The sequence below is a fragment of the Onychomys torridus genome, chromosome 18, assembly GCF_903995425.1.
Source record: "Onychomys torridus chromosome 18, mOncTor1.1, whole genome shotgun sequence".
In the NCBI taxonomy this organism is placed as follows: Eukaryota; Metazoa; Chordata; class Mammalia; order Rodentia; family Cricetidae; genus Onychomys; species Onychomys torridus.
This window is the reverse complement of record NC_050460.1, coordinates 4,013,639-4,026,615: the sequence shown is the minus strand read 5'-3', so window position 1 is coordinate 4,026,615 and position 12,977 is coordinate 4,013,639. Positions and strand designations below refer to the sequence as shown.

At 44.1% G+C, this 12,977-nt stretch overlaps 1 pseudogene; it reads right to left on the bottom strand.

Annotated features, from left to right (window-relative positions):
* Window positions 1-369: 369 nt before the first annotated feature.
* Window positions 370-12,399, bottom strand: LOC118569810 (annotated as a pseudogene).
* Between the last annotated feature and the right edge of the window lie 578 nt (window positions 12,400-12,977).

Here is a 12,977-nt window from a genome sequence, read left to right as displayed (position 1 = left end):
CTAGCTAGGAATACTCAAGGACTATTCCACAATGGAAACCAAATCTGAAGAAGAAACTTCATCCCCAGAATTCAGTAGTTGCTGGTAGAAGTAGAGCCTTCTTCTCCAAGTGGTTCTTATCCTGGGCTGTGGCCTGTTCCAGCTCAGGCTGAAGTTTTTGGACTGAGTATCAAATGTATTGTTTCCTGGACAGAAGTTCTTGTTGACTGAGCCAGCACGTTTCCCTGAGGTCTCCTTTCTTTGGTAGCTCATCTGGGAGACTTCAAAGTGATGTTGCAGCTTTTCTGCCAAATCCTTCTCTTGGGTGACTACATCCTTCTGCTTCAGCAGGAACTGAAGTCTTTCCTTCAATCTTCTGAGCTCCTGTTGTCACTGGGTTTTGAGATCACTGGTCTCTTCCTCCTGGTCCTTACAGATCACTTTCAAGTCCTTCAAGTAGAGCTTCAGCAGTACCCAGTCCTCTAGGAGTTCTTTGTTCTCACGCCTTAGCATGTCCACCTTCTTCTCCAGCTGAGTCTGTTCCATCAGGAGCTGCCTGTGCAGACTGCAATAGAAGACTGTCTCCTTGGTCAGCTCACTGAACTTCTCTGACGCCTCCATGTTCTCATTCTCCAATCTCTTTAGTTCTGACATGACCTGCTTATGCTCCAACTTCAGTTTCTCACAGAAAGGATTTTGCTGTGGTAGGGCCTATGGTCAATGGTTCCTTCAGTGATGAAGATCAGGTGATCTCACAGTTCACTTCTTTTGCTGGCCACCAGCTGCAACTCTGAGGTCAGCCTCTCCATTTCCTTCTTCAACTGTTTCTTGGTGAGGAGGATTGGATGGGATGATGGCTCCATAGCAGCCTAGTAGTGGGGCCTAATTCAGTCACATGCAGGCTTCCTGGCTATCCGTCTAGAGTCCATGAGCTCCCCTGAGCTCCTCCGAGCTCCCCCAAGCTCAGGTCATCTGTCATTGGGGTCATCCTTGCAGATTCCTGGGAGTTTCCCTGGTACCAGGTTTCTCCACAACCCTACAATACCCCCCTCTATCCAGATATCTCTTTGCTAGTATTTTATTGAGTACTTTTGTATCAATGTTCATGAGGAACATTGGTCTGTAATTCTCTTTCTTTCTTGTATCTTTATGTGGTTTAGGTATCAGGGTAACTCTAGCCTCATAAAAAGAGTTTGGGAATGTTCCTTCTGTTTCTATTGTATGGAACAATCTATTATGTGGAGTATTGGTATTAGCTCTTCTTTGAAAGTCTGCTAGAGTTCTGTGCTGAAACCATCTTGCCCTGGGCTTTAGTTGGGAGACTTTTAATGACTGCTTCTATTTCCTTAGAGGCTATAGGTCTATTTAAATTGTTTATCTGGTCTTGATTTAATTTTGGTATGTGGTACCTATGCAGAAAATTGTCCATTTCTTTTAGATTTTCCGATTTTGTGGAGTATAGGTTTCTGAAGTATGTCCTGATGATTCTCTGGATTTCCTTAGTGTCTATTGTTACACTCCCTTTTAATTTCTGATTTTGTTAATTTGGATATTCTTTCTCTGCCTTTTAGTTAGTTCACATAAGGATTTGTCTATCTTGTTGATTTTATTGAAGAACCAACTCTTTTTTTTTTCATTGATTCTTTGTATTGTTCTCTTTGTTTCTATTTTATTGATTTCAGCCTTCAGTTTATTTCCTGTTGTCTATACCTCCTGGGTGTGTTTGCTTCTTTTTGTTCTAGAGCTTTCAGGTGTGCTGTTAAGTTTCTAGTGTGAGATCTCTCCAGATTCTTTTGTAGGTACTTAGTGCTTTGAACTTTCTTCTTAGCACTGCTTTCATAGTGTTTCATAAGTTTGGGTATGTTGTGAATTCATTTTCATTGAATTCTAGAAAGTCTTTAATTTCTTTCTATTTATTCCTTGACCTAGTGGTGATTCAGTTGAGAGCTGTTCAGTTTCCATAAATTTATAGCCTTTCTCTAATGTGTGTTGTTGAATTCTAACTTTAACCCATGGCAATCCAATAAAATACAGGAGGTTACAATTTTTTTTTGTATTTGTTGAGATTTGCTTTGTGACCAAGTATGTTGTCAGTTTTAAACAAGGTTCCATGAGATGCTGAGAAGAAGATATATTCTTTTGTGCTTGGATAAAATGTTCTATAGATGTCTACTAGGTCCATTCGAGTCATAACATCTGTTAGATTCCTTATTTCTCTGTTAAGTTTCTGTCTGGCAGACCTGTCCACAGGTGAGAGTGGGGAATTAAGTCTCCCACTATTAGTGTGTGGGGTTTGATGCGTGATTTAAGCTTTAGTAATATCTCTTTTACAAGTGTGGGTACCCTTGTATTTGGAGCATAAATGTTCAGAATTGAGACATGATCTTGATGGATTTTTCCTGGGATGAATATGAAATATCCTTCTCCATCTCTTTTGATTGTTTTTATTTTGAAGTCTATTTTCTTAGTCTATATTAGGATAGCTACACCAGCTTGTTTCTTATGTCCATTTGATTGGAAAATCTTTTCCCAACCCTTTACCCTTTACTCTGAGGTAATGCCTGTCTTTGAAGTTGAGATGTGTTTCTTGTATGCAACAGAAGGATGGATCCTGTTTTCATATCCATTCTGTTATCCTGTGTCTTTTTATAGGCAAATTGAGTCCATTGATATTAAGAGATATTAATGACCAGTGATTGTCAATACCTGTTATTATTTGGTTTTGGTGGTGGTGGTGGTAGTGTGTGTGTGTGTGTGTGTGTGTGTGTGTGTGTGTGTTTCCCTTCTTTGATTTGCTGGTGTGAGATTATCTATTGCCTGTGTTTTCTTAGGTGCATCTACCTTTCACTGATTGGGGTTTTCCTTCTAGTACTTTCTGTGTGTCTGGATTTGTGAGTAGGTATTGTTTAAATCTGGTTTTGTCATAAAATATCTTGTTTTCTTTGTGTATAATGATTTAAATCTTTGCTGGGTATATAAGTCTGGGCTGACATTCATGGTGCCTTAGTGTCTCCAAAAGGTCTGTCCAGCTCCTCTGGCTTTTAGAGTTTCCATTGAAAAGTTGGGTGTAATTCTGATGGGTCGGACTTTTTCGTTTGCATCTCTTAATATTATTTCTTTCTTCTGTATGTTTAGTGTTTTGGTTATTATGTGGTGAGGGGACTTTTTTTTTTTTTTTTGGTCCAGTATATTTGGTGTTCTGTAAGCTTTTTGTACCTTCATAGGCATGTCCTTCTTTAGGTTGTAAAAGTTTTCTTTTATGATTATGTTGAATATATTTTGTGTGCCCTTGAGCTGGAATTCTTCTCTTTCTTCTATTCTTGTTATTCTTCGGTTTGGTCTTTTCATGATGTCCCAGATTTCCTGGATGTTTTATGTTAAGAATTTGCTGGATTTAATATTTTCTTTGACCAATGAATCTATTTCCTCTATCTTATCTTCAATGCCTGAGAGTCTCTCTTCCATCTCTTGCATTCTGTTGGTTATGCTTACATCTGTAGTTCCTGTTCATTTACCCAGATTTTCCATTTCCAGCATTCCCTCAGTTTGTGTTGTCTTTATTGCCTCTATTTCAATTTTCAAATATTGAACTGTCAGGGACCAAGATGTCAGGAACCAAACATGAACCATGGAAAAGTACTAGCTAGGCCAGGGAACAAGTCATACGACCACTGCCCTTTCCCAGAAAAGTAACACCTGTTTACTAACCAGAGGCTCCCAAAGATAAGAACATTCCACAGTCAGGTGCCATGACAACTAAATGTAAAGAGCATTCCATGGTCAGGTAGCCTAGCAAACAGAACAAATGGCCCCTGACCAGTGACCTTCGCCAACATCTTGCAGTTGCACGACCTGCATGTCTCCCACATCTTGCACCCCTTCCACGTCCCTTCCCCTTCCTCCTTCCTGCCCCCCTCCCCTCCTATGCTATATAAGCCTTGCAGAGAGAAATAAAATCTGCAGCTTGATCAGAATCTTGTCTTGCTGTCATCCCTCGTGTCCTCTGTCTCTTTCATTCACTCCCACAGGTGGGTCACCCCCATTGAAACCCTGCTGGCTGGGGCATTGAACTGTTTCCTTCACCTGTTTGATTGTTTTTTCTTGGCTTTCTTTAAGGGATTTATTGACTTCTTCCAATTTTTTTGTTTATCTTTCCTACATTTCTTTAAGGGAGTTTTTCATTTCCTCTATAAGGGACTCTATCATCTTCATAAAGTTATTTTTAAAAGTCATTTTCTTGTGCTTCAGCTGCATTGGAATGTTCATGTCTTGCTATTGTAGGATCACTAGGTTCTGGTGGTGTCATATTGCTCTTTATGTTGTTGAGTATATTCTCGCACTGCAATTTACCCATCTGGATTTGGGATAATTGTAGGAGCAGGTGTTGATTCTTATGATGTCTTTGTTTGGTGGGCCTTTTGCTTTTGTTCCTTTATCCTCTCTTGCCCTGAATGGCCAAGGGTTCTGGTGATTGGCTGGTTGTCAGGGCAAGTAGGGTTGTCTCAGCTGAGGTTTGTGGGGGGTGAGTGCCTAGATCCAACATATCATCTAGTTCTGGCTGGTGTGTGTTGGTTTTAATAAGTGGCGCTGTTACTGTGTGAGAAAGGTCATGAGGCATGACAAAACCCATCATCAGAGCAGAGTTTTATTAGAAGGGAGGGGGAGGGACAGAAGAGAGTGACCAGGCCTGTTTAAGACATGTGCAGGGTTGGGGACTTAGCTCAGTGGTAGAGCACTTGCCTAGCAGGTGCAAGGCCCTGGGTTCGATCCTCAGCTCCAAAAAAGAAAAAAAAAGACATGGAGAGAAAGAGAGAGAGAGAGAGAGAGAGAGAGAGAGAAAAGAAGAAGGAGGAGGAGGAGGAGAAGGAGGAGGAGGAGGAGGGTGGAGAAGAAGAGAGCAAAGAGAGGGGAGGAGTCTGTGACTGGCTTTTTAAGGATTCCTCTGCACATGCACATGTGGGCTTATGGAGCTACACAATGCATGTGCAGATTGTGTGACCATACTGTGCGCATTGTGCAATCATGCAGCACACAGATTATGTAGGATGTAAGACCCCTTACTTGGCTACTGAACTGCACATGTGTGGTCATATAGCTGGAGGAGTGGCCAGAACCCTAACATTTCGGCATTTTTGCTTATTATAAAAAAGGTGGGTGACACAGAACCATAAGGCTATATATATGGCATGGAGGACCCTAGGATGACTGTTGCTTATAATAAGATTTGGTTTTACTCAATTACTGAGCAACCCTCAATGAAACATTACACTATTAAGGTAAGAATTCATACTGTATCAAGCTGGTAATAGAAAAATAAATTAATTAATTACTTAATCTAAAAATTAAAAAAGAAAAGAAAAATTTGAACTATTAAAAAAAAACAAACATATTTTGATAAAGCAAAAAGGGGAAGCTAGGGGCTCATCTCTCCTCTCCACATTCTATTCTTTCCCTTGTATTATACATTTTAAATTTTTTATCGGTGGATTCTGCTGGAGTATCCACTACAGAAAAGCACTGGAGGGCTCCTGTTGCAAATCATCCTCTGGAGCAATGGAAGGATCTTTCTACTGACACTTGGAGGGGACCTGATCTGGTGTTGATGTGGGCCCAGGGCTCTATTTATGTCTTTTCTCAGGACAATGAGATTCCTCATTTGGTTTCTGTGTGCTGAGTGTGCCCTGTGGCTGCAGCTGAAGCCCAACATAGCAGAAACCTATTGGGCCTTTGTGAAAAACTCTCCCCTTCTGGTGAAAAACTCTCTCCTTCCAATGCCAATGGGGATTGAAAGCCCAATATGGCCAGCTTTGGCAAACATTAATGTAAGCCTAGGAACTGCAGCCATGGGGTTGGATTCTCCAGAAGGTAATGTATGGTAACTGCTTTTTCAACTATGTTTGAGAACTTGTCACCCAGATACCTAGGAGATTAAGGATAAACACTGAAGATCACTGACCTCCATTTATTAACAGTAGCATGCCAGCTAAGCATTTTCAATCTCACAATCCTATTCAAGCTGGAGTAGTACCTACTTCTCAGGAGTGGCTCTGAGCAACATTTATTGGCCTCCTGAAATTCATTTAGCCCCCTTTGAAGATACCTTAAAATTTGTGAGTCCAAATGTAACCATTATGAGACCATTAGTTCTGCAACTTGTGAGCTGTTTTTCCTTTATGGTTCTTAGTTGTTCTTTTGCAGAGCTGCCAGCTTAAGTCGTGCTGGGATCAAGAATGATGGGCCTCGGCGGTTCATGTTCCTGGAGTTGTGTCCATGCCATTGGATACCCACATGCTCCAGAAGAGTATTTGACATCACTGCTACCATTGCTGCTGTTATAATAGTGACGACCACAGCTATTACTGTTTCTGGGATTGCCATTTTATAATTGGTTACTACAGCTAGCACTGTGGAGACCCTGGCAGCAAAAGTAGCTACCACAGTTAACTAATTTTTCATTCTATTGGGCATGACAAATTTAAATCAATAGTTATATAAGTTTCAATTGGCTTTGAAAGATATAAATTTACAAACTCAAGTTCCATTTGCTCTCGGGATACCATCTTACAAGGACTCCAATTTGCAGTAAGGCTCGTTAAGGAAGGGAATGGCTCAGTTGCCTTTATCCTCCTGGCTATGGGTGGGTTAAGAGTTCTGTTGGTCTTTTCTGTGTTGAACACACAGATTGCAAGCCCAGCACCACTTAGAGATCTTTGGCAACAGTTAACTCTGCAGCTCTCACACAATTGAACCTGTATGATAATGAGTATTCAGAGACGGGTAATACCTGAGGGGCACTCGCCAACCTAAGACAGAATGCTTATGTGGCCTGGACAGGTGTCTCCATGACAGGTAAGGTGACCTGCTGATGTTCCATGCAACCTATGTCAGAAGCTCATTTTTTAGTAAAAGGGTGGACCTGTAGGTCCCTGGTCCCCGTTTTGGGTAATTGTTACATTGCTTGCAGACCTTGACCTTGATATCCTCCCTATGCTAATTCCCTGCGAGATTCCACCCTCCTGAGTGATTAAGGGAAGCTCCTTGTCTGTGTATCCAGCATATTGGGGGTAAACAGCTTAGATACAAGATTGTAAAACATCAGATATGGGGTTGGGGATTTAGCTCAGTGGTAGAGAGCTTGCCTAGCAAGTGCAAGGCCCGGGGTTTGATCCTCAGCTTCAAAAACAAAAAACAAAACAAAACAAACAAACAAAAAAACATCAGAAGCAAACTTCTGCCCTCCGGGGTTCTCCCAGTGTGCTGTAAGCCTGTATTTAAGACCTCCTCCCTCCTTCAATAAATGGCATTCACATTTGGCATTCAAAAAAAAAAAAAAAAAAAAAACAGAAGAAGAAGAAGGGGTCAAGATCATGATGGGAAAACCCACAGAGACAGCTGAACGGTGCTAGTTGGAGCTCACTGACTCTGGACTGACAGCTTGGGAACCTGCATGGGATTGAACTAGGCCTGCTGAATGTGGGAGACAGTTGTGTGGCTTGATCTGTTTGTGGGGTCCCTGGCAGCAGGACCAGGACTTATCCCAGGTGCATGAACTGGCTTTTTGGAACTCATTACCTGTGGTAGGATACCTTGCTCAGCCTTGATACAATGGGGAGGGGCTAGGCTCTCCTTCAACTTGGTATGCCAGACTTTGTTGACTACCATGGGAGGCCTTACCCACTCTGAGGAGTGGATGGGGGTAGAGTGTGAGGGAGGTGAGGAGGCAGGAGATGGGGAGGGAGGGGGAACTGGGGTTGGTATGTAAAATTAAAAAAAATGTTAATAAATAAATATATTTAATTTATAAAAAGGCAGGTGAACAGGAATAGGGGCATTGTTTCTCCCCCCAAAACTGCTTCCATCTGACTTGGTTGGTGTCAGTTGACTCTTGGGGAGGTAGGGAAGGGGGCTTCTGAGGTAGACAGGCATCCTGAGATGGTGGGCTGTCATCTGATGCCTTGGATATGTCCATCATCCCTCTGGGCCTGGGACTCTGCCTGCTTGTGTCTGACAGGATGTTGGTGAGACAGAGAAAACTTAGAAAAATAATTATTTTTTTTATTTTTCCTTTGGGGGGCATCCCAGGGTAAGAGATGGGGGTCCCAAGATCAGGAAAGTTTGGGCTGCACCTATCTGAAGCAGATCTGACCTGTCCAGATGGATTCAAGCTGGTTTCTGGAGCTTAGAAGAAATTTTAAATATATTAAGAAGCAATCATGAGAAAATTAAAGTCTTGGCCTGGTGACCATTGTAGTGTTTGGTACTCTGCTTATATTGGTTAGTGTTGAGAGAGAGAGAGAGAGAGAGAGAGAGAGAGAGAGAGAGAGAGAGATTTGGAACATGTTTTTAATTTATACCTGAGATAAGCTTTATCAGAGACAGATTATTTTAAGGTATCTGTTTCCTTTATTAGTTTAGCATCCAGGAGACACAGATGATTAATTGCTGAGAGCATTTTACAGTAATAGATGGTTATATTAAAGTCTGTTTTTGCAGGGCCCAGACCCTTCTTGGTCTGGGGGTGTAAATACCTTTTTTTTTTTTTTTACCACCTGGGTATATCTGATTGTCCTTGGACTCCAGCTTTATGGTAATCCTGTAAAAATTAGCTGAGTAGTTCATTAGAAGAGGCAACCAGAAAGAGAAAACCTTGTGGGGTAAGACCTTATTCTTCTGGAATTGGTGACAAAGCAGTGGATCCTGGTGTCCTCTAGAACTTGAGAGAGAGAGACTGGCCCTGTCTCTGTCACTGCTGACCAGTCTGGAGAGAGGCACATGGAGGGAGCAAATGAAATGAAAGCTCCTACCTTAGCTGGAAAATCTCTTCCCATTAAGTAACCCTGAAAGTACAATTGAGTGGTGGGGGGAATTAAGTGGTGGGGTCTGGTGAGGTGGGTAAGGCTGTCCCCCTACCCTGACAATAAGGAAACGAGGAGAGGTAGGACCCCAAAACTCCCCCAGGATTGAGTAAGTGGCTTAGTGTCCAAAAGGAGGAAACAGATCGCCCCATGGTGCATCCTGAGTTCCCTGTGAGCCCGTGACCAAGCCCAGGTCTGTTGGAGGTCTTAGATGTCCCCATTCCATGAGGTGCACCAGGGCAATCAGTTGACCAGCATCTCTCTAGGTGGCACTTTGAACAAAGCTCAGCTGATGGCCCAAGGAGTAGGGCACACACTAGCCTGTGTGGCCTTTTTAAGCAAAGGGATCTGGAAGCCCTTATGCAGCTGCATTTGGCAATTCTACTCATGGGTTTTCTCATCTCTCCCATGGTACCTTAAATGCCACAGCTGAAACTTCCACCTTTGGGGTTAGGGGCCTTCTCTCCTGGTGTCGGGAAGCTCTAGGAGACATGAGACGAATTTTATTCTGTATCTTGAATTACATTTTGTTTGTTTGTTTATTTGATTTGATAGTTTGCTGGTGTGAGGACAGCTTTAGAAAGACCCGCCAGGAGGCAGGTTGTAAACTGATCTCTGGCTAGAGAGCCATCTGGATTATGATCCCAATGCGGGTCCTGATCATAAACTGATTTGCATGCGTGCCAGCCTGCTTCCAGACCTGTCTGTGCTTCTCATGGCAGCTGAGTAAGGATGACAGTAAGAGTGAAAGTGGGAGCCGGAGGAGGGCAGGAGCAGCCCGTCCAGTTCCGGAGAAAGAGCGGAGGTCAGATAAGCGGAGATTCTTGGGAGTCAGAAATTCCTCAAGTTCAGGTTGCACATGGGCAGGAGAGAAAGACTCAGAAAGGGAGGGTTCAGAGCTTAGGTAAAAGTGTGGGGATAAGGTAACTCCTTTCATTTGCCTGTTTGCTGGCAAAAGTTAGATAATTTCCATGAAATATTGGGGTTCAAGAAGCCATTATGTAGCCATATTTCTAGGAATACTTAAGGCATTTCTCAGAGGAGGAGCAGGACCAAGAGGAGGAAGCCTTTATGTCCCGTGACTACAGCCAAGAGAAGAACTAAAATAACAAACAAGATCCAAGACTCCCATCTTGGGCGTCCCCGAGAATAGGTAAAGATCTGTGGACCAGCATAAATTACCAGCACAAGTTACCTGACCCTTCATCAAGGGAGGGCTAAGGGCTGGGAGTGTACACAGCACGAGGACCCCCTGGGGGTCCAACAGCATTCAATGCTTCCTCAAGAGAAAATGTGTCTTGGCTTGCGCAACAGCCTGAGTATCCCCCAGGGGTCAGCCTGAGTACCAAGAGAGAACTGTATCTCAAGCCGCAGCAGTGGGAAATGGCGAGGGATCGGAAAGAGAAAACTCATCAATCTGAGCAGCCAGTGTGTTGTGCTTAGCAGTCTGGCGGCTGGGCAAATGAAAGAAGTGGGCAGTCGCAGATGGAGTAAAACCTCGGTACAGGGTCCTGGACGCAGAGCACTGGGATAGCCTGCTTTGCACAGCACCATTGTTGGTTTTGGTAAGTGGCACTGTTACCATTTGAAAAAGGTCGAGGCACAACAAAACCCGTTATCGGAGCAGAGTTTTATTAGAAGGTGGGGGAGAGACAGAAGAGAGTGACCAGGCCTGTGGAAGATATGTGCAGAGAGAGAGAAAGAGTGGGGAGGAGAAGGAGAGAGGGGAGGAGTCTGTGACTGGCTTTTTAAGGATTCCCCTGCACATACACATGTGGGCTTATGAAGCTACACCACGCATGTGCAGACTGTGTGACCACGCTGCACATTGTGCAATCATGCAGTGCATGGGTTATGTAGGACATAAGACCCCTTACTTGGCTACTGAACTGTGCATGTGTGTTTATATGGCTGGAGGAGTGACTGGAATCCTAACAGTGTGGACTTGACTTGTGCCTATGGGCTGTGTTCTTCCAACTGGTGTGTATGGCGCCTGTGCCATAGGATCTGCTGATGCCGGGGAGGAATGTTCACTGGAGGCTGCTCTTCTTCTAGTTGGTGCAGGTGGTGCTTGTGTCTCTAGGGGCTGCTGACTTTGTGAAAGATGGTTGGCCAGAGGGAGGTGTTGAAGTCCAGCTCCAGCCTTTTGAAGAATTCTTGGGGGGGGGCGGGGAGAGGAATGAGGAAGTATTAGACAGAAATATAGGCGGAGACAAGAAAGACGGAGAAACAGGATAGCTTTGGGAGGGCTCTGGGTCAATACCCAGTCACCCAGAGTTTTATTCTAATGGGCTTTTTATACACTACCAAGGGGAGAGGCAAAAGACCTCCCCCTTTCAAAATCAAAGCACAAACAAATGACCACATCCCAGAGCAAAGCATCTTGTAATTAGGCTTTGAAGTATAAGACACCTGGCAACCATGCCTTAGCACCCTATTATGCAGCCTTGTGGAGCAGCAACATAAACTCTGACTCTCTAGCCTTGAGTCAAATCACAAGTTGGAATCTTTGTGGACCTGAGTTCAAGTCCTCAACACCAATGTAATGTCAAATACACTGGTTTGAGCATCTGTGACCCCAGCACTCCTACAGGAAGATGGAAGGTAGAAACGGGTGAGTCCCCAGGAACTCACAGACCACTAGCCTGTATAGACAGTGGCCATGAGACTCTATCTTAAAGAGGTGGAGGACAAGGACTAACACCCAAGGTTGGCCTCTGACCTCCATATGTGTGCTGTGGCACACATAGCCCTAATAGTCACACATATTCCACACACATACTTTGTGTGTGTCTATGTCTGTCTCTCTCTCTCACACACACACACACACAGACACACATACACACAACACACACAATACTAAGAAGCAAAGTAGGGGGTGGGAAGAGTAAACATGCACTTCAGGAAACTGCCTGTCAACGTGAGCTTAGTTCCACTGGTCACTTCAGTGTAACTAAGGGGAAGGTGTGGGAATGAGGGCTGTTCCATTCAACCACTGAAGTTGCATCATTCTTTCAAATGCCCACCTGTGAACAAAGTGTTGACAGGTTCTTTTCCATAGCTAATGCTCCAATTTCAGTTTTCCCAGCCAATTAACCATTCACAGTTGGCTGTTGTTCTTGTCAGTGTTCTCCAGAGGAACGGTCAGTCATAGAAGATTCACTTAACTTATCATTAAGTAAATGCTATTATTAATATTTTACACCATGTTTCACCTGAAATTAGTATTTTATTAGTGTGTATGTATAGGTTCTGGAGATCAAACCTATGTCATCAGGCTTGGTGGCAAGCACCTTTACCTGATGAGCCATCTCACTGGCCCTAGAAGATTTATTGGACTGGTTAACACAAGGGCTGGCACAGTCCAGCAGTGGCCACCTACATGTCCAGTCCAGAGGCCAGATGCCTCAGTATTCCAGCCACTGCTGAAGATGTAGACACTCCCTAGCACCGAGTCCACACTGAAGGTGTAGACACTCCCTAGCACCAAGTCCCCACTGAAGATGTAGACACTCTCTAGCACCGAGTCCACACTGAAAGCAGAAGGAGTTGCTATGATGTCCATGGATGATTGCTACAATGGATGAATTCCTCAGCAAAAGAAGAGGCTGGCACACCCAAGTCTTCCTCCTCCCTAATCTCCTCCCTGGGCTCCCAGCACTTTGGATGATACCATTCACAATCAGGGTGGGTCTTGTCCCTCCAGTCACTGTCCCACATGCCAACCATCTCTGGAAATTCCCCCTACAAACACGTAAGTATGTGCTACCCATCCTAGACACTCAATCCGGCCAGATCGAGAACCAAGCCTTCACAGCTCTGCCTGTTAGTGTGGGAAATGCTTAACCATAAAATCATGGTGGCACTGTTTACCCCAGAGAAGCGACATCCACAGGGCTAGACACATGACCTAGAAGTCCTAGCAACCCAACAACCTGGTCCTGGTGGTGAGCCTTCAGCAAGAAAGGTGGTCTGGGCACGCCAATCAGCAGGAAGTCAGGTGGTCTGAGCAGGCCATCAGCAGGAAGTCAGGTGGTCTGAGCAGGCCATCAGCAGGAAGTCAGGTGGTCTGAGCAGGCCATCAGCAGGAAGTCAGGTGGTCTGGGCACGCCAATCAGCAGGAAGTCAGGTGGTCTGAGCAGG